This window comes from Eumetopias jubatus, unplaced genomic scaffold, assembly GCF_037043125.1.
Source record: "Eumetopias jubatus isolate StellerSeaLion01/CBP00866 unplaced genomic scaffold, mEumJub1_p1.0 scaffold_119, whole genome shotgun sequence".
In the NCBI taxonomy this organism is placed as follows: domain Eukaryota; kingdom Metazoa; phylum Chordata; class Mammalia; order Carnivora; family Otariidae; genus Eumetopias; species Eumetopias jubatus.
The window spans coordinates 307,634-333,757 of NW_028274925.1; the positions used below are offsets into that span (position 1 = coordinate 307,634).

General features: G+C 51.8%; 1 pseudogene; it reads right to left on the reverse strand.

Moving 5' to 3' along the window:
• Positions 1 to 1,448: 1,448 nt before the first annotated feature.
• LOC148161601 (histo-blood group ABO system transferase 2-like) lies at positions 1,449 to 25,873 on the reverse strand (annotated as a pseudogene).
• Positions 25,874 to 26,124: the final 251 nt, after the last annotated feature.

The following is a 26,124-nucleotide window of genomic DNA, read 5'->3' on the forward strand; positions in this document are numbered from 1 at the left end:
CATTGAGTTTTGTTCAGTGTTTAGAGGGTACCTGGTGTCTGACACCAGGGTACAAAGCTTATATAACCAGTAGGGAGATTAAGAAACTGACTTTAGAAGAGACAGACCAAAGCCAACGAAAGGAATCATGGACATGCCAACTCTAATCTTCGTAATGTTGGCTCTCAGTGAAGGCAGATATAATTTGGTTTTTGTATTTTATCAAATGTTAATACACTACAGAGCCATGGGCCACCCAGATCAATTTGCAAGTCCTCTTAGGTAGCCTAGGCATTCCAGGGCTCATAAGTGCACAGACGATATAGACCCGAGTGCCCTTGCATAAGTATAAGGTTACCCAGCATCTCATCACCAGTTGGCTCTAGAGCCCACATCTATAAGCATGTATGACGTGTCACGCTCTGCTCTGAAAGCTTCACATCTGTCCTAATTTCATTGTCACACAACCCTCTGGCCATATTCCCAAGGCCACATAGCTGATGAGGGGTAAAGCAGGGGGTTTGTTTGAACCCACACAGACTGACGAATCCTGAAAATACTCATGCCTGCTTCATCAGTCCCTGTTGCAGCCCCAGCAGGAAAAGACAGGGTCCTTGGTCTTCCTCACCCAAAGTTCCTCCCTCATGGTCCTGTACCCTATGCCATCTGTCTTTGCAACCAGAACATAGGACCATCTTGCACTTGAAACATGTGCAAAGAGTGACCAGGTGACAAGGTATGAGACTTTTGCTTGTTGCAGTAACTGCCCAGCCAGGAGCCCGGGGGTTTCTTTCTGGAGCCTGCAATCATTAATTCTCAAGTGGCTAATCCAGCATTTAGGCTTGATCTGGGCCCTGACCAGAGTGGGCAGTTGACCTGAGGCCATCGAAATCTCTTTCTCAGGAATTCACAGATGGACATAAGCAATTCTGGTTGAGGGCAGACTCCTACCTGGGGTTGGCCATGTGAACTGAGCATCAGATGGCCATGGTACAAAACTTCAGACTGGGGTCATTCTTCCAATGTACCCACACCCCTCCTTCTGAGTCAGCTCACCTCACAGAAGTGCTCCAGGGCCCACCTGCACTGATTTAATAAGCAGAGACTTTGAGTGTGAGATCCAGACCATACCTGGCCTGTCACCACAGATCGCCTTGTTCCAACTTCAAAAATCAAGATTTAGGAGACCACAATGACCTCTGACACATAAGCAATTGCACCCTGTTGGAGGGTGAGAGAGGGAAGACAGATTTGCTGGGGGAGGTTTGGATTGTGCCGGGGAGGGCAGGAATGAAGAAGTCAGGAAATCATCCCTTCAAGATTTACTCTTGGGAGTAAAGGGCTCACTGGGTCTGGAGTGGGGTCAGATCAGGAGGCAGCCGTCTGTTCTGGGAGATCTGTGGTCTCCATTTTGTAATACCCCTTTTCATTAGAAAAGGTCTTCCCCTTCAAGATCTCTGTGAGTTGCTCTAGTCGCTTGGCAACATAAAGTACTTGGGGAGCTTTACTGATAGGTGCGGGGGCAGATGGGAGTGGCGGTGGGGCTGGGGTTGGCGCCGGGGGTTTGGGTCGAGGTTGAGGTCGAGATGCAGAGCGGCTGGGAGGAGGTCAAGGAGGGCGTTGGAAGTACCAAGGAGGGCGAGCAGAAGGGCGGGCAGAGGATTGTCTAGCTGGGATTGCTTGAGAAGTCGGATGGGGAGGGGTGGGCGATTGAGCCATGTGCAGGGCATTAGAACAGATCTTGGAAGCAGTCTGGTTCAGGTAGGGCCAGGTGGCCGTGTAGACGCCGGGGCGCTTAGTTCGGGCACAGCCACCACCCAGCTTGTGACTCCCACGACCACATAGGTGTTTGTCAAGTTGTCTCTGCACATGAAAGGCCCGCTGCTGTCCCCCTGCCCAGAAGGACACAGAAGTCACTCTCTGCCTGAGCCAATTTTCCCCTGCCCAGAAGGGGCATATGCTCTGGAAGGGCAGTTTGTTCAGTCACGTGACTTCTTGCTGCCATGAACACAAGAGGTGGTGGTAAACTTTGAGTTGGTATCAACAGCTTCAGGTGGATGTGAGAAGGGGATGGATTGTCATGGGTCTCCTTGCATTGAGGAGGGAAGATCAGCGACCCCTGAGTCCACGTATGAGGCTTTATGCATGCATGGGCATGTGTGAACAAGTGGATTGGAAGGTTTTGTATTCTGGTGAGGAGAGGTAAGCATTTTCTTCCAGGGTGGTGTTCAGGTGTTATCTCTGTGTCATGGTGGGATAAAGCTCTCTTTGTGGTGACTGGTTCTTTGTAGGGGCCACAGGTATCACCTCCCATCCTCACTACTACAAGATGGGACCAGGGAAAGGGTCACTGAAGCAGGGCCCTGGTGGGAGTGGAGTTCAGGGATTCACAAAGAGGTGTTGACAGGGAAAGGGGCGCCCGAAGGGAAGTTACCTGGCAGGTGTCGATCCTGAATCAGGGTACCCTGCACACACATTGGTTAAATAAATGTGCCCGTTGTACCACTGGGTGGAGTTACATAAGTCGAGGTCGATGAGGTTCACACGGGCCTCCTGCAGTGTAGGTGCGATCCTGTAGGCTACAGCCAGGCGGCTCGGTGGTCAGCGATCACAGAAGACATGTTTTGGGAAAGCCCTGCCTCCTCCCTCCACGGAAACCCCATCATCCTGAAATGCTCTACTTCAACCTAAAATCCATGAAAGTCAATGCCTCTGGCCTCTCCTCAGACACTTGTGAAGGATGTGGGGTGGTGGAGGCATATGCAGGTGAAGAGGAGGGGCAGTGCATGGAGGATGAGCAGATGTGGCTGCAGGAATGTGTGTTGATGCCAGATGATTATTCACAGCTACAGCCAGGATGTGTCACCTCATTTACACCCCACAGTGACCCCCTGTGTTAAGTGCTATGACTCACCTTGCCTCCAATCAAGAGCTTGGAGCACCACTTGCACAAACATGCTGGTAGGGAGGTGGTGTGGCTTGGATTCGGACCAAGGTTTTCCTCTCTACACTCAAACCCAGGGCATACATTTCATTTCCCCACAGTACGGCTCTAAGTCGCCCTCATTGCTTTTTGTCCCCCGTTAAACCCCTCAGCTCAGTTCTGGACAGGATCTGCTGGAGCTGGGCAGATGAGTCCCTCCCCGCATGCCTCCCATCCGTTTTGAAGTTACAGAGAAGGAGGAGCTGCAGGATGGCCTCCACACACACAGATCGGTCAGGGGCATGGGTGGTTGGAATAACCGGAAGGCAGGTCAGAATATCCTGTACAGCCCCAGAGGCTCCATCATGACCTTTGGGTTAAGGAAGGCCCAGCCCAGGCTATGATTCCATCAGCCAACCTCACACCTGACTATAGGGGCAGCTATCCCCTCTTCATCAAGTGGCCTCCACCCACCACGGCCGCACCCACAGCCCAGCCACAGCCTGGTGGGTGGGTCTGAAATCGCCTGCATCCGGGTGGAGATGTGGCAGATCACACTTGGAACATGGCAGTGGAGGCCAAGTGGGAAGCCAGAACCAAGTGGAGGAAAGTGGATGGAGCTAGGCACACAGCATTCAGACTGTGTGTTTGTGTGGCTTGGACTGCATCTCCAGGCCCTTCAGGTCAAGTTTGCATACCATCCAAGCAGGGTTAGTTTTGTACTTGCACTGTCCCCAAGGCAGGGGTGACATGGAAATGACCCCCACAACAAGCCTGGTCGCTTATGGTGACCTTTTAGATCTATGGAAGAGCCAGATGACCTGGAAGAGAACAGGGTTTTCTCAATCCCAACACGTTGGCTTTAAATGCTAAAAAGTCCACAAGAACTTGAAATTCAATAGAAAGGGAGGACTACCCCAGAAGCATATGGGCTCAAGGAGGAGGTAGAAAAAGGAAGGTCTGCAAGAATGACACAGAAATTTGGAGGCTGGGGATTTCTTAAAACTCGGCTTTACCAGTAGGGGATGGATTCACCAGAAGACGGTAGCAATCCCACTAAGTTGAGGAGGATCCTAGAACAAAAGATGCCTTGTGTGATGTCCAGGGTGTAGCTGGGAGCCTATAATCCTTTTGAGAGATAGGACAGCAAAGGTGGTGGTAGGGGTGGGAGTGTAGATGAGAACCCTGAGATCAGCCCCCCCAGGGACTATAGGAACCCTGGGACACTGCACACATGTTTGGGTGGGTGGGCAGAGCAGGGAATGCCTGGTGTTGGGACAAGAAGAATGCTCTAGAGGCCTCAGCAGAGCTATGGACATCAATAGCCAGACAGAGGTTGAAACCCGAGGTCAGGGAGGGAAGGGCCAGCAGACGCCAGTGAAACAGGGGTGCCCGGGAGGAGAAGCAACCCAATTAGACAAAGGGGGAAGCCTTGAGAGAGGGAAGAAGAGTTACAGGAAGCATACTGAAACTACCAGGGTTTTGTCACCAGAAAAGGCTGAATTTTGAACCCCAAATGACTGAAGTGCCTTGATTTAGGAGCCCTCAGTGTTCCATTATCAATGGACAGAAGAGCTTTCAGTCTCTCTTCTCATCCCCAATGTGACTGGGTAAAAAGTCCATGTGGTCACCTGTGGAAAGCTGAAAGGCCTACCTACTCGTCAAACCCTTGCTGCCCACTGCTGGCCTGCCAAGAACCCTGTCCCCTCTCTGCAGAGAAAACGAAGTCCCTCGGATGGGGAGGGTGGATTCTCGCATTGTGTCCAGCGAGGGTGGGGAGCAGAGGTTCACTGAGGTCTAGAGGGCTGGGCTCTGGGGTCTCAGAGCTCAGAGACCACGTGACATGGCCCTTCCACTCAACGATGGGGAAATGGATGTCCAGAGAGGAGAGGAGTTGGCCCGCAACCACAAAACCCCTTCTCGAGCTCTTCTCCAAGTGCTGTTTCAGGGGACAATCCCCCATTTCCAGAAGGTAGCAACTGGGGTTCCAGGCCCCAGATAGAGCCACAGCCCATACCCCATTCGAAAAATGCCCAGGTTCTCCTGGGCCTGCATACACCCTTCCACCTTGCGACCACACAAGCCATCAGTGGTGAGGTTGTGCACAGGGGACTTGGCTGCCAGTTTCTCCCGCTCTAAAAGGGGACAGTGTCCCACATTCTGGTGGACATCAACACTAGGCACCACATATGGCCCCTGCACTTCAGAGACCACTGAGGGAATGACCTCCAGTGCCCCTACCCCTGTGAGAGCCACTCCCATACTCACCTTTCTCTTTCAAGAATCCCCAGCCAGCCACCCAGCAGGCCTGAGGAACTCCAGGTGGGCCCGCCCTAAATTGGGGCAGGCGGCCCGTTCCAATGAATTGCCCACAAGGAACGGGAGGGGTGATCTTCATGAGAGCAATGTCATGGTTCTCTAAACTGGGGATGTATTTCTCATGAATGATGATTTTCTCGACATATCTCTCCTGTTGATGCGGCTTCACTGACTCATCGTTCCCATATATAATTTCCCTTGTTCCAAAACTCAGTCTCCAGTCATATACTTTCTGTGGGCACAGAGGCAAGCCAGGTCATCCTCAGAAAGGATGGGCTCGACAGAAACCTCTGGTGACCATGATCCTCAGAGCCCTCCCTCAGCAAGGGCCTGGGCCCACCCACTCATGGCCTGGTTGCCACATGGCCCAGAGCCCCGGGGAGACTGTGCACAGAGAGCCCTGGAGAATGTCCCCTTCTGGGAAGAGCCTTTCTGAAGACCTCCCTCCACGCGTTATCTTTGGCAACCACAGACACTGCCAAGGACAGCAGAATGGCAGTTGGCAGCATCTCTATCATATTCCTGCCCCAGCCTGCCCTGGAAGACCAGTGACCTCACAAAGCTCTGTGGCCTCCTGACCAATCAGCATGGCTACATCCCCCTTACCCCCCCAATAGTCAGGCCAGGCAGGAGCCCTTTAGCTTAACCGGTTCAGGCTGAAACAAGATCCCAGCTTTCTGTACAGGCCCCTCTGTACTCCTCGGGTGATGGGGGCTCATGTGCAGCCCCCTCCCTCTGTCCCAAGGCCAGGATCTTCATTCCCAGTTACATTCAAAGATTCCGTATCATCTGAGGATCCAGTTTTGTGCAGTGTCAGGGTCTGCCCCTCATGCAAGCTGCAACCACAGTTCCTGTTCCAAATCATGGGTTGAGGGGCAGCTCTATCCCTCTGTGTCAAGATGATGCAGCATGTCAATGGTCACAAGGTGTCGGGCTCACCAGATTAATCGATCCTTAACACTGTGTAGGGCAAATTGTCTTTCCCTCTTCCAAGTATATACTATCAGCACACGTTTCAAAGAGCCACTTTGAATTTCTCTAATTTAGGACTACAAAGCCCATTCTTCTATTCACTGCTGAGCATCACAGGGCCTGGTGTTTCTTACCTGAGTGTCTCCAGGTCTCCTCTCTGAGACCTACATACAGGAAGATGTGTCTCCTATACCTAAGGATCAGGAAATCTCACCACAATCACCTGAATATCCTGTAGTTTCATTTTTTCTGATTGTCAGGAGACGGCATCTCACCGACAGGAGGATGACAAATGCTCACCTCCTACCTGCATGTAAAGAAGTTTCAACTACCTGTAGGAGTGTGAGGAGGTCACACCTCCACCTGCATGAAGGGCAGTGTTCCCTCCTCTCCCTGAGTGTAAGTTCTCCAAAAGACAATCTGAGCATCAAGAGGTTGTCCCTTGCCTGCCTACGTGGCAGGACACCACATAGATTCTTCCTAAGTGTTATGAGTTTTCAGATTGTCAAATGAGCTTTATTCTCCTACTAACTTTCTAACTAAGTGTCACAATTTCTCAGCTCACATAACTTTCAGGAGGTCACATGCCCTTCAAATGAATATCCAGTAGGTCTTATATATCTTTACTGGAGTATCAGGAGCCATCATCTCCTAACCCTAACCTTAACCCTAACCCTAATCTTAACCCTAACCCTACCCCTAAACCCTAACCCTAAACCCTAACGCTAAACCTAACCCTAAACCTCACCCTTACCCTAACCCTAACCCTAACCCCTCACCCTAACCCTACCTCTCACCCTAACCCAGGGCTGGTCAGCAGAGAATCTAGAAGGCCAGCTCTCCAGAGCCCCTGCTAGTCCAGCTAGAGACTCCCTGAGCCCAGAGCGAGCCCTCCTCTGCCTGCCCACCCATGCACTTGCCCCTGAGCTTAATGATGACCTGTTCTTGACCCTGAAGGTGAGCTGGCCAACTAGGAGGGGAGTCCCGCTGGTGGGACAGGCTGTAGATGCAGGACAGAGTGACACCACGTGAGCTAGCAGGAGCCACACTCTAGTCTCCCTCACGGAGCCTGCTCGGGAGCAAGAGTCAGGGTGCCCTAGGGGCCGGCACACAGCAGGGTCTTTGCTGACCAGGCAGCCATGGACCTAGGGAGAGTCCACTCTGCCCTCTCCCCACTCCTGCCTGGCCTCACCTCTCCTCACTGTGGGGCTGCAGGACCAGGAACCAGGCTCCATTGGGCTGGCTCAGCTCCAGCTTGTAAAGATTTTGCAGCCCCTGGAGCAGCTGGATTTCCTGGGGCCAGAGGGAGGACTGGCTGTGGACCAGGACTGGGCTGGGGAGGACGCAGGGCCTTGTAGAGGGTGAAGGATGGGGCAGGGGCTGAGTCCTGGGGCCACTGCTCATGTCTACAAAGGGCTGAAATCCCTGAATGCCCACGGAGTCCCTCATTATATTAACGGCCCCCTGCACATGGGAATCCTGCTGGTGGGCCCCTCCACCCCAGCCTCCTTCCCGCCCCTCTGACTCCAGCCAGGGCTGCAGCCAGGGACAGGCTGGACGTCTGTCCCAGGTCCTGCCAGGAAGACAAGGCAAACGAGGAGAGGAGAAGGGGAAGGGGCGGACTGATCTTCTCATGTCCTGAGTCAGCCTCCATTGATGACTCCAGGTCCTCTGGCCCAGCCCAGCACTTAGCTGGACCCTGAGAGGGAGTTTGCATTCCAGCAGACTGGAATGCATTCCAGCTGGGTGGGGGATATTGAATGACCTGTGCGTCCCCAGATATCCTACCCACCTGGTCTTGCACGCTAAGGCCTGCCACAAGGGTGGCCATGGTTGTGGGGCCCAGTGGACTTTGGGGCCACAGAGCAGTTGGCAGTGGTGAGGGAACATGGGGGACACGTCAGTTGCAGAGCCATGGGTCTCGTGTACATCCGCCGCAGGGCTGGGTCACTGTACAGGTGCTCTGTGCAGGTCCCCTTTGCACACCTGGCCACGACACACCTGGCTGGCCCTCTTGGGAGGGAGGGCTGTGTGCCTGGTGCACCTGTCCCCCGCCTACCCTCTAGAAGCAGCCACGTTCAATAGTTTCCATGTCCAACCCTCAGGGACAATTGGGAACATGGGTCAAGAGAGGCCGAGACTGGCCCAAGACAAATGAGGGGTGCAGAGCCCAAGGAGCAGGGCTGCTCTCCAGTCCTAGGCCAGCCCCAACCGTCCCATGAGGTTCGCTTTGGGGGTGCGAGCCCCTCAGTTCCTCGGGGATAGCTACCCAAACCATCCCATGTGGGGACATGAACTTGGCATCCCGATGCACGTAGAGGCATGCGCACCTGCACACCCACCCCCACACCCACATCACTCTGACTGCCCAGCTGGGGGGTCAGAAGGGGAGGACACCCAGGGAGCAAAGTGGGTGACAAGGGGGAAAGAAGAAAGAGGTTGGAGACAGCTGGGCCATGGGGCAGGGCATCAGGACTCCTGGCAAGGACCCAGATCCAGAGCATGGGGAGGGGAGACAGGCCAGGCTGATGGTCAGGGGTCCCCAAGAAGCCCAGGGGGTTGCCAGGGAACTGGGAGAAGACAGGGTCTGGGTTCCGGTGTCCACCACCACCCTGGGCACTTGGGAGAAGGAAGAGATACCCACCCCAAAGTCCAGAGGGGCTACAGCCCAAAAGGCCTCAGCTTACTCTTCTGTCACTTGGGCTGCAGAGATGCAGTGTCCCAAGGGTCCCACAGGCTTGTAGAAAGAGCCTGTTGGCCTTGGATCTCCATCCCTGACCCACTGTGCTCCCAGTGCTGGGAAAATGCTTTCTACCCCCTCGAGGTCCTTCTCAGAAGAGGACACACTGGGGGCTTGTGGGGCTGAGGACCTGGGTACACAGAATGTGGCAGAGCACTGGGCCACCAGTCTGGAGACCAAGGTCAGGGCCCTCCTTGTTGCAGCCTCAGAGTCCCCATTTGGAAGAGGATCCAGAATCACTCCTCTGGTCAGTGTGAGGAGGCCTTAGGAAGGAATGGAGCAGCAGGACCGGAGAGGGGAACGTGGACAAGGGAGGCTTCTGAGGTTTCTCACATCGCCCATGGAACCCACAGATCCTGCTCCTGTGAGAGACACAGACACAGAGACAGAGAAGGAGACAGAGAATGAACCCAGGACAGAGGGAACCAGGAGAAGTCACAGACTCCATCAGCTTGGAAATGACATCCCGGCATTTTGTGCCATTCCAATCCTGAGAGCGCCGTCACACAGGCCATCCACCCTGGAGGGGAGGGGATTCCACAGAGATGTGTGACCAGGACTCAGGGGTGCCAGGAGCCACTGTGGGGACTGCCCAGCACACGGGCACAGACGAGGCCCTGGGACCTGAGCCTAACCCTAATGGGAGCCCCTGGAAGTCTGTGTTGTGAGATGACAAGGTCAGAATCAGTTCATTACTACTTCCCACCGGGGCTGGGACACAAGCAGGAGGGGGGTGGCTTTGCCTGGATCCCAGAGCAGACCCAAGCCCCTCTGAGCTGTGTTCCATGCCAAGCCCAGCTCCTGGCTCATCGTTGCATTGCCAAGTATGCACCAGCCTCCTGTGAAGGCAGGTATGGAACATGTGTAGAGGTCCTATCCCCAATGGTGTAACTAGAAGTAGAAGCCAGAATACCCCGATGTGCACATGGGGAACCTGGGGAGGCCCTGAGAGGCACAGGGTCTGTCCAGGGTCACAGCTCTGGGCATGCACAGGAACCAGGTCTGAACCCAGCTCTGAGCCATCACAGCAGAGACACCAGCTGCACCCAGGGCTCCCGGGGGCTGTGGGTGGGCTGTGTGGGTGTCACTGTGTGGATGGGGCATGGGGGGAAGATGAGCATTGAGCAGCTGGGGGAGGGGGGCACTCGGGGGGCTCTTGTGTGAGGAGTAATTTGGGTAAAAGGACCCCAAGCAGTGGTGACCTCACTTCCCTGACAACAGAGCTCAACAGAATTTGGAACCCTGATAACCAGGCACCCACATTCCACAGACAGCTACCTGCCCAGGTCGTTTCATTGGAGATCTTCAAACCAAGATGTTCGCATGTTGCTTTCCAAGGTCCGGAGGCTGGAGGCGGAAGAAAGCGCGCCCTGCAGACGCTGTCCCCCGCTGTGGATTTCATGTCAGGGCTCCCCACCGCCTTTGGCCATTTCCCCGGAAGGACAGAAAGGTGACACCAGGAGGCCCAAAGCCAGCCACCCAGCCCCACTCACTCTGATGACCTGTGTAGCCCCAGGTGCCCTCCGTGTGTGTGTGTCTGTGTGTGTCTGTGTGTGTGCGTGCGTGTGTCTGTGTGTGAGTGTGTGTGTGGGTGCACGTGTGTGGATGGGGGTGTGTGTCTGTGTGTGTGTGTGCGTGTGTGTGTATGTATGTGTAAAGAGGGGTCATGCAGGGTGGGGCCACCCCGAGCAGGAGCAGGCTGATGAGGATTCAGATACCCAGTGGGCAGATCATGTTCAAGGTCAAGGCTGGCTGTGTGGGATAGGGTGTGCGGGCACTGCCCGTTCTGCCCGAGGTGTATCCCGATAGCCATGCAGGGATGGATCACTGCATCCTGGATGCAGGGCTGTGCACGCACAGGTCTGTGTCTGATCTGGAAGCAGCAGGGGGACTGGGCAGGAGGACAGTGTGGATGGTCGGGCAGGTCTGTGATGCCTCAGGGCCAGCTACTGGTCCCTGTCTTTGCAGAAGGCCCCGGGGGACATGGAGTGGGACACGCTGGTGGACATGCCCTCCATCTCCTCAACAGAGGGGGTGACCCCACAGGGGTCCCCAGAAGCAGGTGCTGGGGATTGTAGTGGAAGACCTCCTACACCACCCAGACCACTGTCCCAGGTGGTTGTCCACCGGACAGTGGTCCAGTAGCCAGAGCCCACGGAGGCCAAGGCCGAGGGTGAGAAGGCTAGGGCTGGGTGTTTGTGGTGTGTGGGGATAGGTCGGTGCTGGCCCCACAGGGAGGAGCCCTCAGAGGCTGGTGTGGGGCCAGGAGCAACGCCTGGGCACAGAGCACACAGCGGTGGACTGCAGTTGGGGAGACGTCCCCGTGAGGGTTCCTTCCGGCTGTGGCTTCTCTGGGAGACCCTGGCCTGGGCTCTGTCCCCGCAAAGGCCCGCAGAAAGCAGGCATGTGGGTGAGCTTTTCTCCTCTCACCACTGCTCCACCACCTGAGGAGCTAGAGCCAGATTTGGAGGGAGGGCTTGTGCCTGCAGTGATTTCAGGAGGAGACCAGGAGCCGGCAGGTGACCGGCACCTGCCCACGGAGAGCCTGGCACTGTCCAGGAAAAACTGGCACCTGCTCCTGCGCCAACCCCTGCCCCTGCCCCTGCTACAGTTCCTGCCACTCCCCATTCCCCCACCCCAGCCCCTGCCCCTGCCTCGGACCCAGGTCCTGACCCGGCTCCTGCCCCTTCCCTTACCCCTGCCTCTGCCCCTGCCCCAGCCCCTGCCCCTGCCCCAGCCCCTGCCCCTGCCTGTGCTCTTGTTCCTGCTCCTGCCCCTGCCAGAGCCACTGTCCCTGACCCAGATCCTACCCTTGCTCCTGCCCCTCTCCGTACTCCTACCAGAGCCGCTGCCCCTTCCCCTGCCCCTACCAGTGGTCCCGTTCCTGCCCCTGACCCAGATCCTGTCCCTGCTCCTGCCCTGGATTCTGCACCTGCCACTACTGCTGACCCTGTCCCTCCCCTAGCCCCTGCCCCTGCCCCTGCTCTTACCCCTGACCCTGCCCCTCACCCTGCCCCTACTCCTGCTCCTGCAGGGCTCCCACGGCCACATCCAGAGCCCACAGCCCTGCAGGGAGAGCTCCTTGTACAATTATCCTTACTTCCATCGCCGGAACCTGAGACCCCGCCTGATTGTTTCATCCCCTCCCCCTGTGTTCTTTCTCTCTGGTACATATTAACTCTTTTTTTATCCTTCCATGTCCTATATACTGTTTATTATTTGTTTTAAATAAAATTAATTGTTTTCAATTGAACAGGTCATGAGAATTATGTACATGCCCAACGCTGTGCCACCACACCCCAGAACATTGCCGCAGAATATATCATTCCCCAAAGGAGTCCCCGAACCAGAAGCCCTCCCTGCACTTTTCTCCCCCAGCCAGACCCTGACAACCCCTAAGCTGCTTTCTCTCTCTGTTCCTTTACCTATTCCTGATGTTTCTGTAATTGGAATCACACAATAAGGGCCTTTGTGTCTGCCCCCTATTTTCAAAGGGGACTCCTTTTCTTCTGTGTTTTTCATAAAATTTCCCTTATTTGATACTGAAATCCCCAATGGATTACACATCATATGTAATCAAAGAGGCCACTTTAGGAATTATGGGCACAATCTCGGGGCCGAGACCCCTGGTCCTGCTGGGACACCACAGCCTGACCCCAGACAGGACAGTGCTCGTTCCTCCTGGGACCCACACAGAAACCAGGGAAATGCAGAAAGTTGGAAGATACACCACAAAGGGCAAAAGCATTGCTCACAACCCAAGGCCAGAGAAAGGTTTCACCTGAATCTGCTCCAAACCACGATCCCAGTCACTGGGTTCCACAGGTACGGAGACCAAACACATGCAAATCCAAGGCAGAAAGATAGACACACACGGAATATGTGTCAGAGATGTGGGAGCTCCTGGGGAAGGGCTCTGGCAAAGGAAACCATATGGAGGCAGTGCTGGTCACCCTCAGACTGGCAGGTGTCTGGTCTGGGGACCAGCAGGCCTGGGGAGAATGTGAGGAAGTAGAGGTCCCCTGGAGAGAACGGTGACAGGCACCCCTGTCTGGGAGAACAGTGAGCAGCATCCATCCCAGGCCACAGGTGCACCAATCCTCAGCCTCGGACTCAGCCCCGGAAACTCTGGCTCGGTTTTTCACACACGTATTGTCAGGAGTGTTCATCACAGCGGTGGTGGAGAGAGCAGGAAATGGAACAACACTAATGCCCAAGGAGATGGATGGGATCCATGGTCCCAGTTCTCATGATAGAATGCCCTGCAGCTACTGTCCCGGTGTCATCCGAGGCACAGGATCTGGGAAGCCCCTCCTAAGACCCAACCCTCCTGCCACCCTGCCCCTGGGAACATTGAGAATTGTTTGAGGAGGAGGGGGAGAGGATCCAGGATGACAGCGGGTGCAAGGAGAAGGAAGGTCAGCACTGGGAGGACAGATGGACGTGCCCTGAGCCACCATCTAGGGCCCGGGCGGGCTGTGATGCCCTAGGACCTTACCCCAAATAAGGACTCCTGATTTATGGACCCAGCTTCTGTGGATTTACTCCCTCCCTCATTCATTCTCTCCCTCATTCATTCCCCACCTCCAACCCTCTCTCCTTCCTCCTTCATTCAGCAGAGGATCTGGGGTCCCTGCTGTGTACTGAGCACTGAGGTTTCTTCAGTGAGCACCCCCCAACACACATGGTCATGTCCACTGTGGGAGGTGATGGGGGCAGTCCTCAGGATTAGCAGTGGTGATGAGCATCAGGAATCGGCTCCTGAAAACAGAGGACAGTTGTACAATGCAAAGAATGGAAGACCCATGCTTAGCGCTTCCTCTAGAAAAATCTAGTCCTGAAAAGTAATGAAAAGTAAGTATATCCTAGACTTCATGCAATGTGAGTTCTACTGGCAGGTACCTACTGATTCCTTGAAACAACAAAGAGTAAATTATCCAGTGTCGACTGCGGTGTTGTGACCCAACTTTTCGGACCAAATGATAGCGTTTCAGGCAACATCTCCAGGGCCTCTGAGTTTTCCATGGGTCTCTGCGATTCGCTGATCCTTCCATCAGCCTCTTTGGGAAGTCCTGTCCTGTCGTCTTCCTTGTCTCCTGCCTCTTCTGGGACCCTTCCATGACCTCCCCTCCAGGGCCTCCCCCTCCAGGACTCTCTGTGCTCCCTGGTCTGACACCCACATCCCACGCTGGGTCTTGTGAGCCCTGTGCTTTTTGCAAGGAATGTGTGCTCCTACTGGGGTCACTAGCCATCTCCCTTGCAGTGGCCTGCTTCTTCCTGCGCTACGTCTCCTCTGAGCAGTCTGTGAGGCCGGACTGTGCCCATGTCACGGGCACGGAAGCGAGAGTCCAGAAGGTCCAGACGACCTGCTCCCAGTCCCAGCGTGTGGAGCCTGGGTCAAGGATTGTCCATGAACAGAGGAAGACTTGGGCCCAGGGAGACTGAGGGAGGATGTGGCACAGTGAGCCTGCAGGAGGAGAGGGAGCACTGTGGGGACCTGGCGCTCAGGCCTGCTGGGAGACCACATCTCACCCACACCAGTTCTGTCCCCAGGGCTGGAGGTTGTCAGGGTAGCCACCCTCCGAGGTTGCAGGCTGACACTGACGAGAGGGGAGTAGGTGCACCTGGTGCAAGAGAGAATCCTCAAGCAGAGAGGAGGGGGCAGGTGCTCCCACAGCAGCTAGAGGAACTCGGGGTAGCCACCCTCCCAGGCTGCAGGATGGCAATGGCTGGCAGGAGAGGAGGCACCTGGTGCAGGAGAGAGCCCTCAGGCAGAGAGGTGGGGGCAGGCTCTCCCCCAGCAGGAGGTGCACTGGGGCAGACTGAGAGGGCCTCCGTGGACAGCGGTGCCTGCAGCTGGTGTCTCCACACAGACCCCCTCCTCAGGCTCAGCACAAGCTTGTCTGGATGGCCTTTGTCCCCCAAATACGAAGTTTGGCCCAGGACCCTCCTCAAGCCCCGACTCCCAATCCTTTGACCTCAGGTCAAGTGACAAGAAATGCCCAATATTTTAGGTGGAGTTGGGTGCACAGGGACATTTGCTTTTCTGGCCCATGCTGTAACATTGCTGGCATTTTAAAGAACTCAGGGCTTTGATTCAAAATCGGTAGGATGCCGAGGACCCCAGTCGGCTTTCTGGAAACCTGCCTCTGGGCCTTGCAGCCCTCCCATCCCACCAGTTCTGCTCAGAATCCCTCCAGGCCACAGACCCACAGTCTTGGCTCTTCAGATGGCCCGGAAGATGCAACTTCAAAAAACGATCCCGGTGGGGCAGCAGGACACACTATGGATTCCATCAAATCCGCCTCCCACAATCTGAGGGTACTGCTGGACGAGCTGTCTGAAAACAGGCATGTCAGGGTTCCAGGAAGATACCAGAGGCACAGGAGTAACTGAGGAGCACCTGAAGGTCAGGTAGGGGCAGTCAGAGCTTCCAGACCCTTCTTCCCTAAAGCTCTTCATTAACTATCCTTTCTTACTGTGATTCTGTTTGGTTTCTCTTTGCCCCAACTGTTATCCATTGCCTTAGGCAGCAGAGACTCATGTATGCCTTTAAATGTTTTGGACATTGAATGTCCTCCAGTAGCCACTTCACTGCTGGGAGAGTTGGTAGCAAGCAAGAAATCCCAGAGGACTCCAAGGGTCTGGACTTGGTGTTTCCCTCTCCTGAGATGGGGACACCTGTGGGAGGTGCAGTTGGTCAGCTGGGGGAGGGGGTCAGGCACCTGAAGTGGACAGATGGGGTATGGGTGAGGCCCGAGGCCCCCAGGGTATGTGCCTGGCATCCGGACTGAACAGGTCTTCAAAGCTGCAGACTGGCTGGGATCATCTTCAGGCTGAGGAAGAAGGTGAGGGGAGTAGAGGGGACTGAGGAGGTTCGGCTTAGACAGGAGAGCGCTGAGGCACACTTTTGGGGGAAAAATGGGTCAGGTTCAGACTCACAGGGACAGACCTTGAGGCCATTATGCCACGTGAAATAAGCCAGTCCCAAAAGGACCGACACCGGAGGACCCCACTTGTGAGGGATGGAGAGCACTCCCGTTCACAGAGGTCGAAGGAGCTGCTGGGTGCCATGGCTGGGGAAGGGGAAAGGGGGTTAGTGTCTCGTGGGTAGAGTTTCAGTTTGGGATGATGAAAATGTTGTGGCGATGGATGGAGGTAGCCGGTGCAGAACAGGGAATATACTTATTACCACTGAAACACGCTTCATGGTATCAGCTGTATGTCCATTATAGCACAATACAAAAGAAGTGAGTCAGGAAGTCGGGGCCATCGCGAGTCCCTGGAGGGCCCAGGAGCAGGGAGCCTGTATCTTAGTTCTTGCTCTCATGCTCTGCCCCTTGTTGGGTGACTGAGCTCAGTAAGTGCTTGCTAAGACACAGTGCAGGCAGCTGGTCCAGAGAAAGTGCACAAGTGTAAACCCACTGGTTAGCACTGAGGAATCCCAAAGGGATGCGCATCCAGACAGAGCGAGTGCCCACATTTCACAAACACCAGCACAGAAATAGCCATTTAAAACAAAGGCAGGGGGGCGGAGCAAAATGGCGGAGGAGTAGGAGACCTAGATTTCGTCTGGTCTCAGGAATTCAGCTGAATAGGGATCAAACCATTCTGAACACCTACGAACTCAACAGGAGATCGAACAGGAGAGTAGCAACAACTCTCTGAACAGAGAAACGACCACTTACTGGAAGGTAGGACGTGCAGAGAAGTGAATCCGAGGCGATATTCGGGAGGATAGACGGCGGGGGAGGGGCCTCTGCCGGCGGCTTCTGGCAAGTGATAGAGCCGCGGAGCACAAAATTGGACCTTTTAGAAGTTGGCTCCGCGGAGGGACGTCGCTGCAGTGGCTAAGTGGGGGGTGGAATCCTCCCGGGACAGTGTGGTCTCAGGACCCTTGGGGTCACAGAGAGACCGGGGGTGCCTGAGTGCGCCAGAGCTCCCAGGTATCAGAGCGGGGAAGCTGGCTGCAGAGACGGAGCAGAGTCGCGGGCTCTCAGCTCGGGGTTGCCATAAACTGTGATCTGCGGCCCAGTCGGGGCACGGCTCCCCCAGCAGGGACCCAACAAGCAGCAGATCCGGGGAGACTCCCCTTCCTTCCCGGGGAGGAGCGGTGCGGGAACGCACTGCAGGGATCTGCTGGGTTTGGAGACTCCACGCGGGGTCGGGTGCCAGAGATAGCAACGCTCGATCACAGGCCGGGTGAGCACGGAGTGCGGCCGGAGACCGGGGATACGGAAGTGACTGCTTTTCTCTGGGGGCACACTGAGGAGCGGGGCCCCGAGTTCTCAGCTCTTCCGAGTGGAGATTGGGAGGCCACCATTTCTGCCCTGGTCCTCCAAATCTGTACCGAGAGCTTGCAGGGAACAAAAGCTCCTGAGAGCAAACCGGAGCAGCTTCCTTAGCCCGGACCAACAAGGGCGGGGCAATTCCGCCTCCGGCAAAGACATTTGGAAACCACAGCAACAGGCCCCTCCCCCAGAAGATCAGCACAAACAGCCAGCAAGCCAAGACCAAGTTGATCGATCAAGGAGAATAGGAGAACTCCAGCGCTAGGGGAATACTGCACATAGATTCATGGCTTTTTTTTTTTTTTTACCATGATTCATTATTTCATCAAAGTTAATTTTTGTTGACTGTTTTTCTTTATTTTTCTTTTTCCCTTTTTCAACCAACATCTTATAAATCCCTTTTTTTAAAGAAAAAAAAACATTTTTTATTTTTCATTTTTAGAGTCATATTTTATCCCTTCATAGTAGTTACCCTTATTTTTGGCATATATGTATAAGTTCTCTCTTTAAAATTTTGAGGTACAGTTTCTTCTAACAGATCAAAATATACCCTAAATCACTAGTGTATGGCTTTGTTCTAGTCTCCTGCCTGATCACATTCTCTGCCTTTTTCCTTTTTTTTTTCTTAAATCTTCTTTCTTTTTTCAAACAACTTATCTTACCAAGTCCTTTTATAAAATCTTTTATAATTTTCATCTTTACAGTCATCTTCCATCCCTTCATTCTATCAACCCTTATTTTGTACATATATGTCTTTCTTCCTTTAAAATTTTAGAAGGCACTTTTTTCTAACAGACCAAAATACGCCCAAAATCTAGTGTGTGGCACTGATCTATGCACTAGCCTGATCATATTTGATCATATTCTGCCTTTTTTGTATTGTTTTGTTTTTGTTTTTATCTTTCTTTTTCTTTTTTTTCTTTTTCTCTTTCTTTTTTCTTTCTTTTCCTTTCTTTTCCCCTGGTTTCAGGTCTTTTCTGATTTGTATACAGTATATTTGCTGGGGACGTTGTAAACCTGTTAGCATTTTGTTCTCTCATTCATCTATTCTCCTCTGGACAAAATGACAAGACGAACGAAATCACCTCAGCAAAAAGAACAAGACGTAGTACCGTCAGCCAGGGACCTACTCAATACGGCCATAGTACGATGTCGGACCTAGAGTTCAGAATCATGACTTTAAGGATACTAGCTGGGCTTGAAAAGAGCGTGGAAGTTATTAGAGAAACCCTTTCTGGAGAAATAAAAGAACTAAAATCTAACCAAATCGAAATTAAAAAGGCTATTGATGAGGTGTAATCAAAAATGGGGGCACTAAATGCTAGGATAAATGAGGCAGAAGAGAGAATCAGCGATATAGAAGACCAAATGATGGAAAATAAAGAGGCTGAGAAAAAGAGAGAGAAACAACTACAGGATCACGAGGGCAGAATTCGAGAGATAAGTGATACGATAAGACGAAACAACATTAGAATAATTGGGATCCCAGAAGAAGAAGAGAGAGAGAGAGGGGCAGAAGGTATATTGGAGCAAATTATAGCAGAGAACTTCCCTAATGTGAGGAAGGAAAGAGGCATTAAAATCCAGGAGGCACAGAGAACCCCTCTCAAAATCAATAATAATAGGTCAACACCCCGACATCTAATAGTAAAACTTACGAGTCTCAGAGACAAAGAGAAAATCCTGAAAGCAGCTTGGGAGAAGAGATATGTAACCTACAATGGTAGAAACATTAGATTGGCAACAGACCTATCCACAGAGACCTGGCAGGCCAGAAAGGACTGGCAAGATATCTTCAGAGCACTAAACGAGAAAAATATGCAGCCAAGAATACTATATCCAGCTAGGCTATCATTGAAAATAGAAGGAGCCATAAAAATCTTCCAGAACAAACAAAAACTAAAGGAATTTGCAAACACGAAACCAGCCCTCCAAGAAATATTGAGAGGGGTCCTCTAAGCAAAGAGAGAACCTAAAAGCAGCAAAGAGCAGAAACGAACACAGACAACAGACAGTTAACAGTCACCTTACAGGTAATACAATGGCACTAAATTCATACCTTTCAATAGTTACCCTGAATGTAAATGGGCTAAATGCCCCAATCAAAAGACACAGGCTATCAGATTGGATTAAAAAACAAGACCCATCCATATGCTGTCTGCAAGAGACTCATTTTAGACCCAAAGACACCCCCAGATTGAAAATGGTAAAACCATTTACCATGCTAATGGACACCAAAAGAAAGCTGGGGTGGCAATCCTTATATCAGACAAACTAGATTTTAAAACAAAGACTGTAATAAGAGATGAGGAAGGACACTATATCATACTTAAAGCGTCTATCCAACAAAAAGATCTAACAATTGTAAATATCTATGCCCCAAACATGGGAGCAGCCAATTATATAAGGCAATTAATAACAAAAGCAAAGAAACACATTGACAACAATACATAATAGTGGGGGACTTTAACACCCCCCTGACTGAAATGGACAGATCCTCTAAGCAAAAGATCAACAAGGAAATAAAGACTTTAAATGACACAATGGACCAAATGGACTTCACAGACATATTCTGAACATTCCATCCCAAGCAACGGAATACACATTCTTCTCTAGTGCCCATGGCACATTCTCCAGAATTGATCACATCCAAGGTCACAAATCAGGTCTCAACCGGTACCAAAAGATTGGGATCATTCCCTGCATATTTTCAGACCACAATGCTTTGAAACTAGAACTCAACCACAAGAGGAAAGTTGGAAAGAACTCAAATACGTGGAGGCTAAAGAGCATCCTACTAAAGAATGAATGGGTCAACCAAGAAATTAAAGAAGAATTAAAAAAATTCATGGAAACCAATGAAAATGAAAACACAACTGTCCAAAATCTTTGGGATACAGCAAAGGCAGTCCTGAGAGGAAAGTATATAGCAATACAAGCCTTTCTCAAGAAACAAGAAAGGTTTCAAATACACAACCTAACCCTACACCTAAAGGAGCTGGAGAAAGAACAGCAAATAAAGCCTAAACCCAGCAGGAGAAGAGAAATCATAAAGATCAGAGCAGAAATCAATGAACTAGAAACCAAAAGAACAGTAGAACAGATCAACGAAACTAGGAGCTGGTTCTTTGAAACAATTAACAAGATTGATAAACCCCTGGCCAGACTGATCAAAAAGAAGAGAAATGACCCAAATCAACAAAATCATGAATGAAACAGGAGAGATCACATCAACACCAAAAAATACAAACAATTATAAGAACATATTATGAGCAACACTATGCCAGCAAATTAGATAACCTGGAAGAAATGGGTGCATTCCTAGAGATGTATCAACTACCAAAATTGAACCAGGAAGAAATAGAAAACCTTAACAGACCTATAACCACTAAGGAAATTGAAACAGTCATCAAAAATCTCCCAAGAAACAAAAGCCCAGGGCCTGATGGCTTCCCAGGGGAATTCTATCAGACATTTCAAGAAGAATTAATACCTATTCTCCTGTAACTGTTCCAAAAAATAGAAATGGAAGGGACACTTCCAAACTTATTTTATGAGGCCAGCATTACCTTGATCCCAAAACCAGACAAAGACCCCATCAAAAAAGAGAATTACAGACCAATATCCTTGATGAACATGGATGCAAAAATTCTCACCAAAATACTAGCCAATAGGATCCAACAGTACATTAAAAGGATTATTCACCACGACCAAGTGGGATTTATTCCTGGGCTGCAAGCCTGGTTCAACATCCGCAAATCAATCAACGTGATACAATACATTAACAAAAGAAAGAGCAAGAATCATATGATCCTCTCAATAGATGCAGAAAAAGCATCTGACAAAGTACAACATCCTTTTTTGATCAAAACTCTTCAGAGTATAGGGATAGAGGGTACATACCTCAATATCATAAAAGCCATCTATGAAAAACCTACAGCGAATATCATTCTCAATGGAGAAAGGCTGAGAGCTTTTCCCCTAAGGTCAGGGACGCGGCAGGGATGTCCACTCTCACCACTGCTATTCAACGTAGTATTAGAAGTCCTAGCCACAGCAATCAGACAACAAAAAGAAATCAAAGGCATCCAAATCGGCAAAGAGGAAGTCAAACTCTCACTCTTTGCAGATGATATGATACTGTATGTGGAAAACCCAAAAGACTCCACCCCAAAACTGCTAGAACTCATACAGGAATTCAGTCAAGTAGCAGGATATAAAATCAATGCACAGAAATCAGTGGCATTCCTATACACCAACAACAAGACAGAAGAGAGACAAATCAAGGAGTCTATCCCATTTACAATTGCACCCAAAACCATTAGATACCTAGGAATAAATCTAACCAAAGAGGCAAAGGATCTGTACTCAGAAAACTATAAAATACTCAGGAAAGAAATTGAAGAAGACACAAAGAAATGGAAAAACGTTCCATGCTCATGGATTGGGAGAATCAACATTATGAAGATGTCAATGCTACCTAGAGCAATCTACACATTCAATGCAATCCCCATCAAAATACCACCCACTTTTTTCAAAGAAATGGAACAAATAATCCTAAAATTTGTATGGAACCAGAAGAGACCCCGAATAGCCAGAGGAATACTGAAAAAGAAAAGCAAAGCTGGCGGCATCACAATTCCGGACTTCCAGCTCTATTACAAAGCTGTCATCATCAAGACAGTATGGTACTGGCACAAAAACAGACACATAGATCAATGGAACAGAATCGAGAGCCCAGAAATGGACCCTCAACTCTATGGTCAACTTATCTTTGACAAACCAGGAAAGAATGTCCAGTGGAAAAAAGACAGTCTCTTCAACAAGTGGTGTTGGGAAAATTGGACAGCCACATGCAGAAGAATGAAACTGGACCATTTCCTTACACCACACACAAAAATAGACTCCAAATGCTTGAAAGACCTAAACGTGAGACAGGAGTCCATCCAAATCCTAAAGGAGAACACAGGTAGCAACCTTTTCGACCTTAGCCGCAGCAACTTCTTCCTAGAAACATCGCCAAAGGCACGGGAAGCCAGGGCCAAAATGAACTTTTGGGATTTCATCAAGATAAAAAGCTTTTGCACAGCAAAAGAATCAGTCCACAAAACCAAAAGACAACCGACAGGATGGGAGAAAATATTTGCAAATGACATATCAGATAAAGGGCTAGTATCCAAAATCTATAAAGAACTTATCAAACTCAACACCCAAAGAACAAATAATCCAATCAAGAAATGGGCAGAAGACATGAACAGACATTTCTCCAAAGAAGACATCCAAATGGCCAACAGGCACATGAAAAAGTGCTCAACATCGCTTGGCATCAGGGAAATCCAAATCAAAACCTCAATGAGATACCACCTCACACCCGTCAGAATGGCTAAAATTAACAAGTCAGGGAACGACAGGTGTTGGCGGGGATGTGGAGAAAGGGGAACCCTCCTACACTGTTGGTGGGAATGCAAGCTTGTGCAACCACTCTGGAAAACAGTATGGAGGTTCCTCAAACAGTTGAAATTAGAGCTACCGTTCGATCCAGGAATTGCACTACTGGGTATTTACCACAAAGATACAAATGTAGGGACCCAAAGGGGTACGTGTACCCCAATGTTTATAGCAGCAATGTCCACCATAGCCAAACTGTAGAAAGAGCCAAGATGCCCATCGACAGATGAATGGATAAAGAAGAAGTGGTATATATACACAATGGAATATTATGCAGCCATCAAAAGGAATGAGATCTTGCCATTTGCAACGACGTGGATGGAACTGGAGGGTGTTATGCTGAGTGAAATAAGTCAATCAGAGAAAGACATGTATCACATGACCTCACTGATATGAGGAATTCTTAATCTCAGGAAACAAACGGAGTGTTGCTGGAATGGTGGGGGGTGGGAGGGATGGGGTGGCTGGGTGATAGACATTGGGGAGGGTATGTGCTATGGTGAGCGCTGTGAATTGTGCAAGACTGTTGAATCACAGATCTGTACTTCTGAAACAACGCAACATATTTTAAGAAAAAAGAAAAAGAACAAGATAACAGGAGAGGAAGAATGAAGGGGAGTAAGTCAGAGGGGGAGAGGAACCATGTGAGATGATGGACTCTGAAAAACAAACTGAGGTTTCTAGAGGGGAGGAGGGTAGGGGGATGGGTTAGCCTGGTGATGGGTAGTAAAGAGGGCACATTCTGCATGGAGCACTGGGTGTTATGAACAAACAATGAATCATGGAACACTGAACCAAAAACTAATGATGTAATATATGGTGATTAACATAACAATAAAAAAAATAAAATAAAACCAAGGCAGGAACCTTATATAGCCCAGAGGGCTCCATGCTCCTGGAGGCCGAGCTAGTGACCACGGCCAAGGCCTCTGGTGGTGAGGGCACTGGGGGTCTGAGAGGTGGCTCGGCGCACCCTTGACCCTGAAGCCCCATGGTCGCGGTGAGGTGTAAGGACTGGGAGGGAAGACCCGGCCAGCGCCCGTTCTGGCTCCATGGCTGCTACAGGGCTGCTCCCAGCCCCAACAGGAGATGTCTGTTTAGAACCACGGAGAAAGCATTTTCCTTCAATTGTTCTTTTTAAGATGGTTGCTCAGCTTTGACACAGAAAAACATCCGACATAAAACTGGAGCCGTTCAGAGCTGTAAAGGACCCGGAAATGATCAAAATGTAGTGACCACAAAGAGAGGAACTTGTGCCCCCAGGCAGGCCTCCTGTGCGCAGGGCTGGTTGGGGCGCTGGCGTGCCCGTGCAAGCAGTGCTGGGCTCCACAGTTTCCCTCAAGGGGACAGAAGTAGGAATCTGCTCTGACCGGTCCGCTCAAGGCAGCACCCCCTGATGGAGACGGGGGCAGCCCCTCGTGAGTTCCAGATGTCTTGGTGATTCTTGGGCACAGCCACAAATCTCAGCTTCTCCATGACAGGGGCCAGCCCATCAGCTGCGGATCTCACAGGCCCTTCAGGGGACAGCCCAATACCGCAGGTCCCACAGCTCCTCCGGGGACAGCCCCTCATGAGTTCTGGGTGTCCTGTTGATTCTTGGGCACAGCCATGGATCTCAGCTTCTTCATGACCCGGGGAATGATGGGGGGGGGCAGCTCAGCAGCCGTGGGTCCCACAGGTCCTCTGGGGACAGCACCTTGGTGGCCCTGTGGCCCAGCAGGTACCTGTTCAGGTGGTTCTTATCGGGCCACACAGCCTCAATCCCATTGGCCCAGTTGACCACCATCGCCTGGTGACAGGCCGAGGTCAGTCGGGGAAAGTGCACCACCAATTCCCCAAAAAAGGCCCCCATGTAGTAAAAGTTGCCCTGTTACCTGAGAATGTGGGTCTGGGACTGTGGCCAGCGCTCGTAGCTAAAGTCCTCATGGGCTGCCCAGTAGAAACCGAGCTGTGGGGTGCCAAAGAGGGGGGACAGGATCTCCATGCCCACATGGTCCCAGAACTTCATTCCTGCATCCACGTGCACGCGAGGTCATCCTCGTCACAGAGGAAGCGCTGCTCGCAGAAGCGGCTGATCATCGCTATGTGCCGCATGAACACATCCTGCCAGAGCAGGATGCCGCGAACCTCGACGACCACCATCCTCCAGCCCTCCCAGAATGGCACAAGGGGCACAGCAACCAGCTGATCGGTGAAGATGTAGTAAGTGACCCTGTGTCCACCATGAGGACGACCACCCTACGGCCTACATAGAGGGGCACACGGGGCCCAGCAGCTGGCTGATTGGTGAAAACCTAGAAGGTGACCCCACGCCCCTCCATGTAGTGCTTCTCTGCTGTCTGAAGGAACGGCTCCAGGAAGACCATGCATCCACAGGGGCAGTGAACAGGGCAGGAAAATGGTTACTGCCAGAGGCTGGCAGCAGGACCCCAGAGTTGGGGGCCATGGACGTGTGCACCTTCTTCAAGGGGGCAGGCCCTGGGCTGCTTTAAGCAACAGTCACCTCCTGACCTTCCTGAGGGAATCTGCCAGCAGGACCTCCCCAATGTCTGTTCCCAGAGATGGGGGCCATCAGCAGCCTTTCTTCCAAAGGGGAGCCTGAGGCTTCAGAGGCTGGAAACCCATGCAACCCCACAGGCAGCATGCGGGAGCCAGGAACACTCCCCCTGTGCTGAGCTCCTGGGCAAACCCTGCAGGTGCCCTCCACTGGCCGCCCCCCCTGCAGATCCCATCCCCACCTTCCAGGAAGGAAACACCTTTGGGCACAGCCCTCATTTCTATGTCTTCAGAGCGGCTAGAATCAGCAGGGCCGGCCACCCATCCCACTTTGCTCTGAGTGGGCTGCCGCTGGCCCCCACAGACCTGTCTCCACTTCCTGTAGGGTCCTCCCTGGAAGGCTACTGGGCATCCTGCTGACATGGTGCTCAGTAAGCCACTGGTATTCCTAGGAGGGGTCACCCTCAAACTCTGCCACATCAGGAATCAGGTCCACCCCGTGGACAGGGAAGGCAAAAGATGACACCAGGAAGAAGAGGGGGCTTGCTTAGGCCCCAGGCTTGAATCCAAGGGTGTGAGCTTCCAGGTCCAGGTCTACATCTCCTCGGCCCCAAAAGGTTCAAAGTCTTGTCCAACCACGTCCCATGGCTTGTCCCCCTTTAAGGGTACTACCTGCTCCCCCTGTGAGGACAGCAGCTCCCCCATTATAGGCAAGTGTGCTGAGCCCCTCTGAGACTGATGTTTTTGCATAGGCGCTAAGGCTACTTCCCTGGGCCTGCCCCATACCCGGCAGGTTAGTAAATCGCTCACACAGGGAAGGAGGGCACTACATTAAAATAGGGGATAAGCACACTCAACCAGCAGACATGAGTCTGGTCACCAGAGGGCAAGTCCAGATCCAGCCAATGGGGGAACAAGTCAGATATGAAGCAGGGGGATAGAAGAGGGATCCTGGC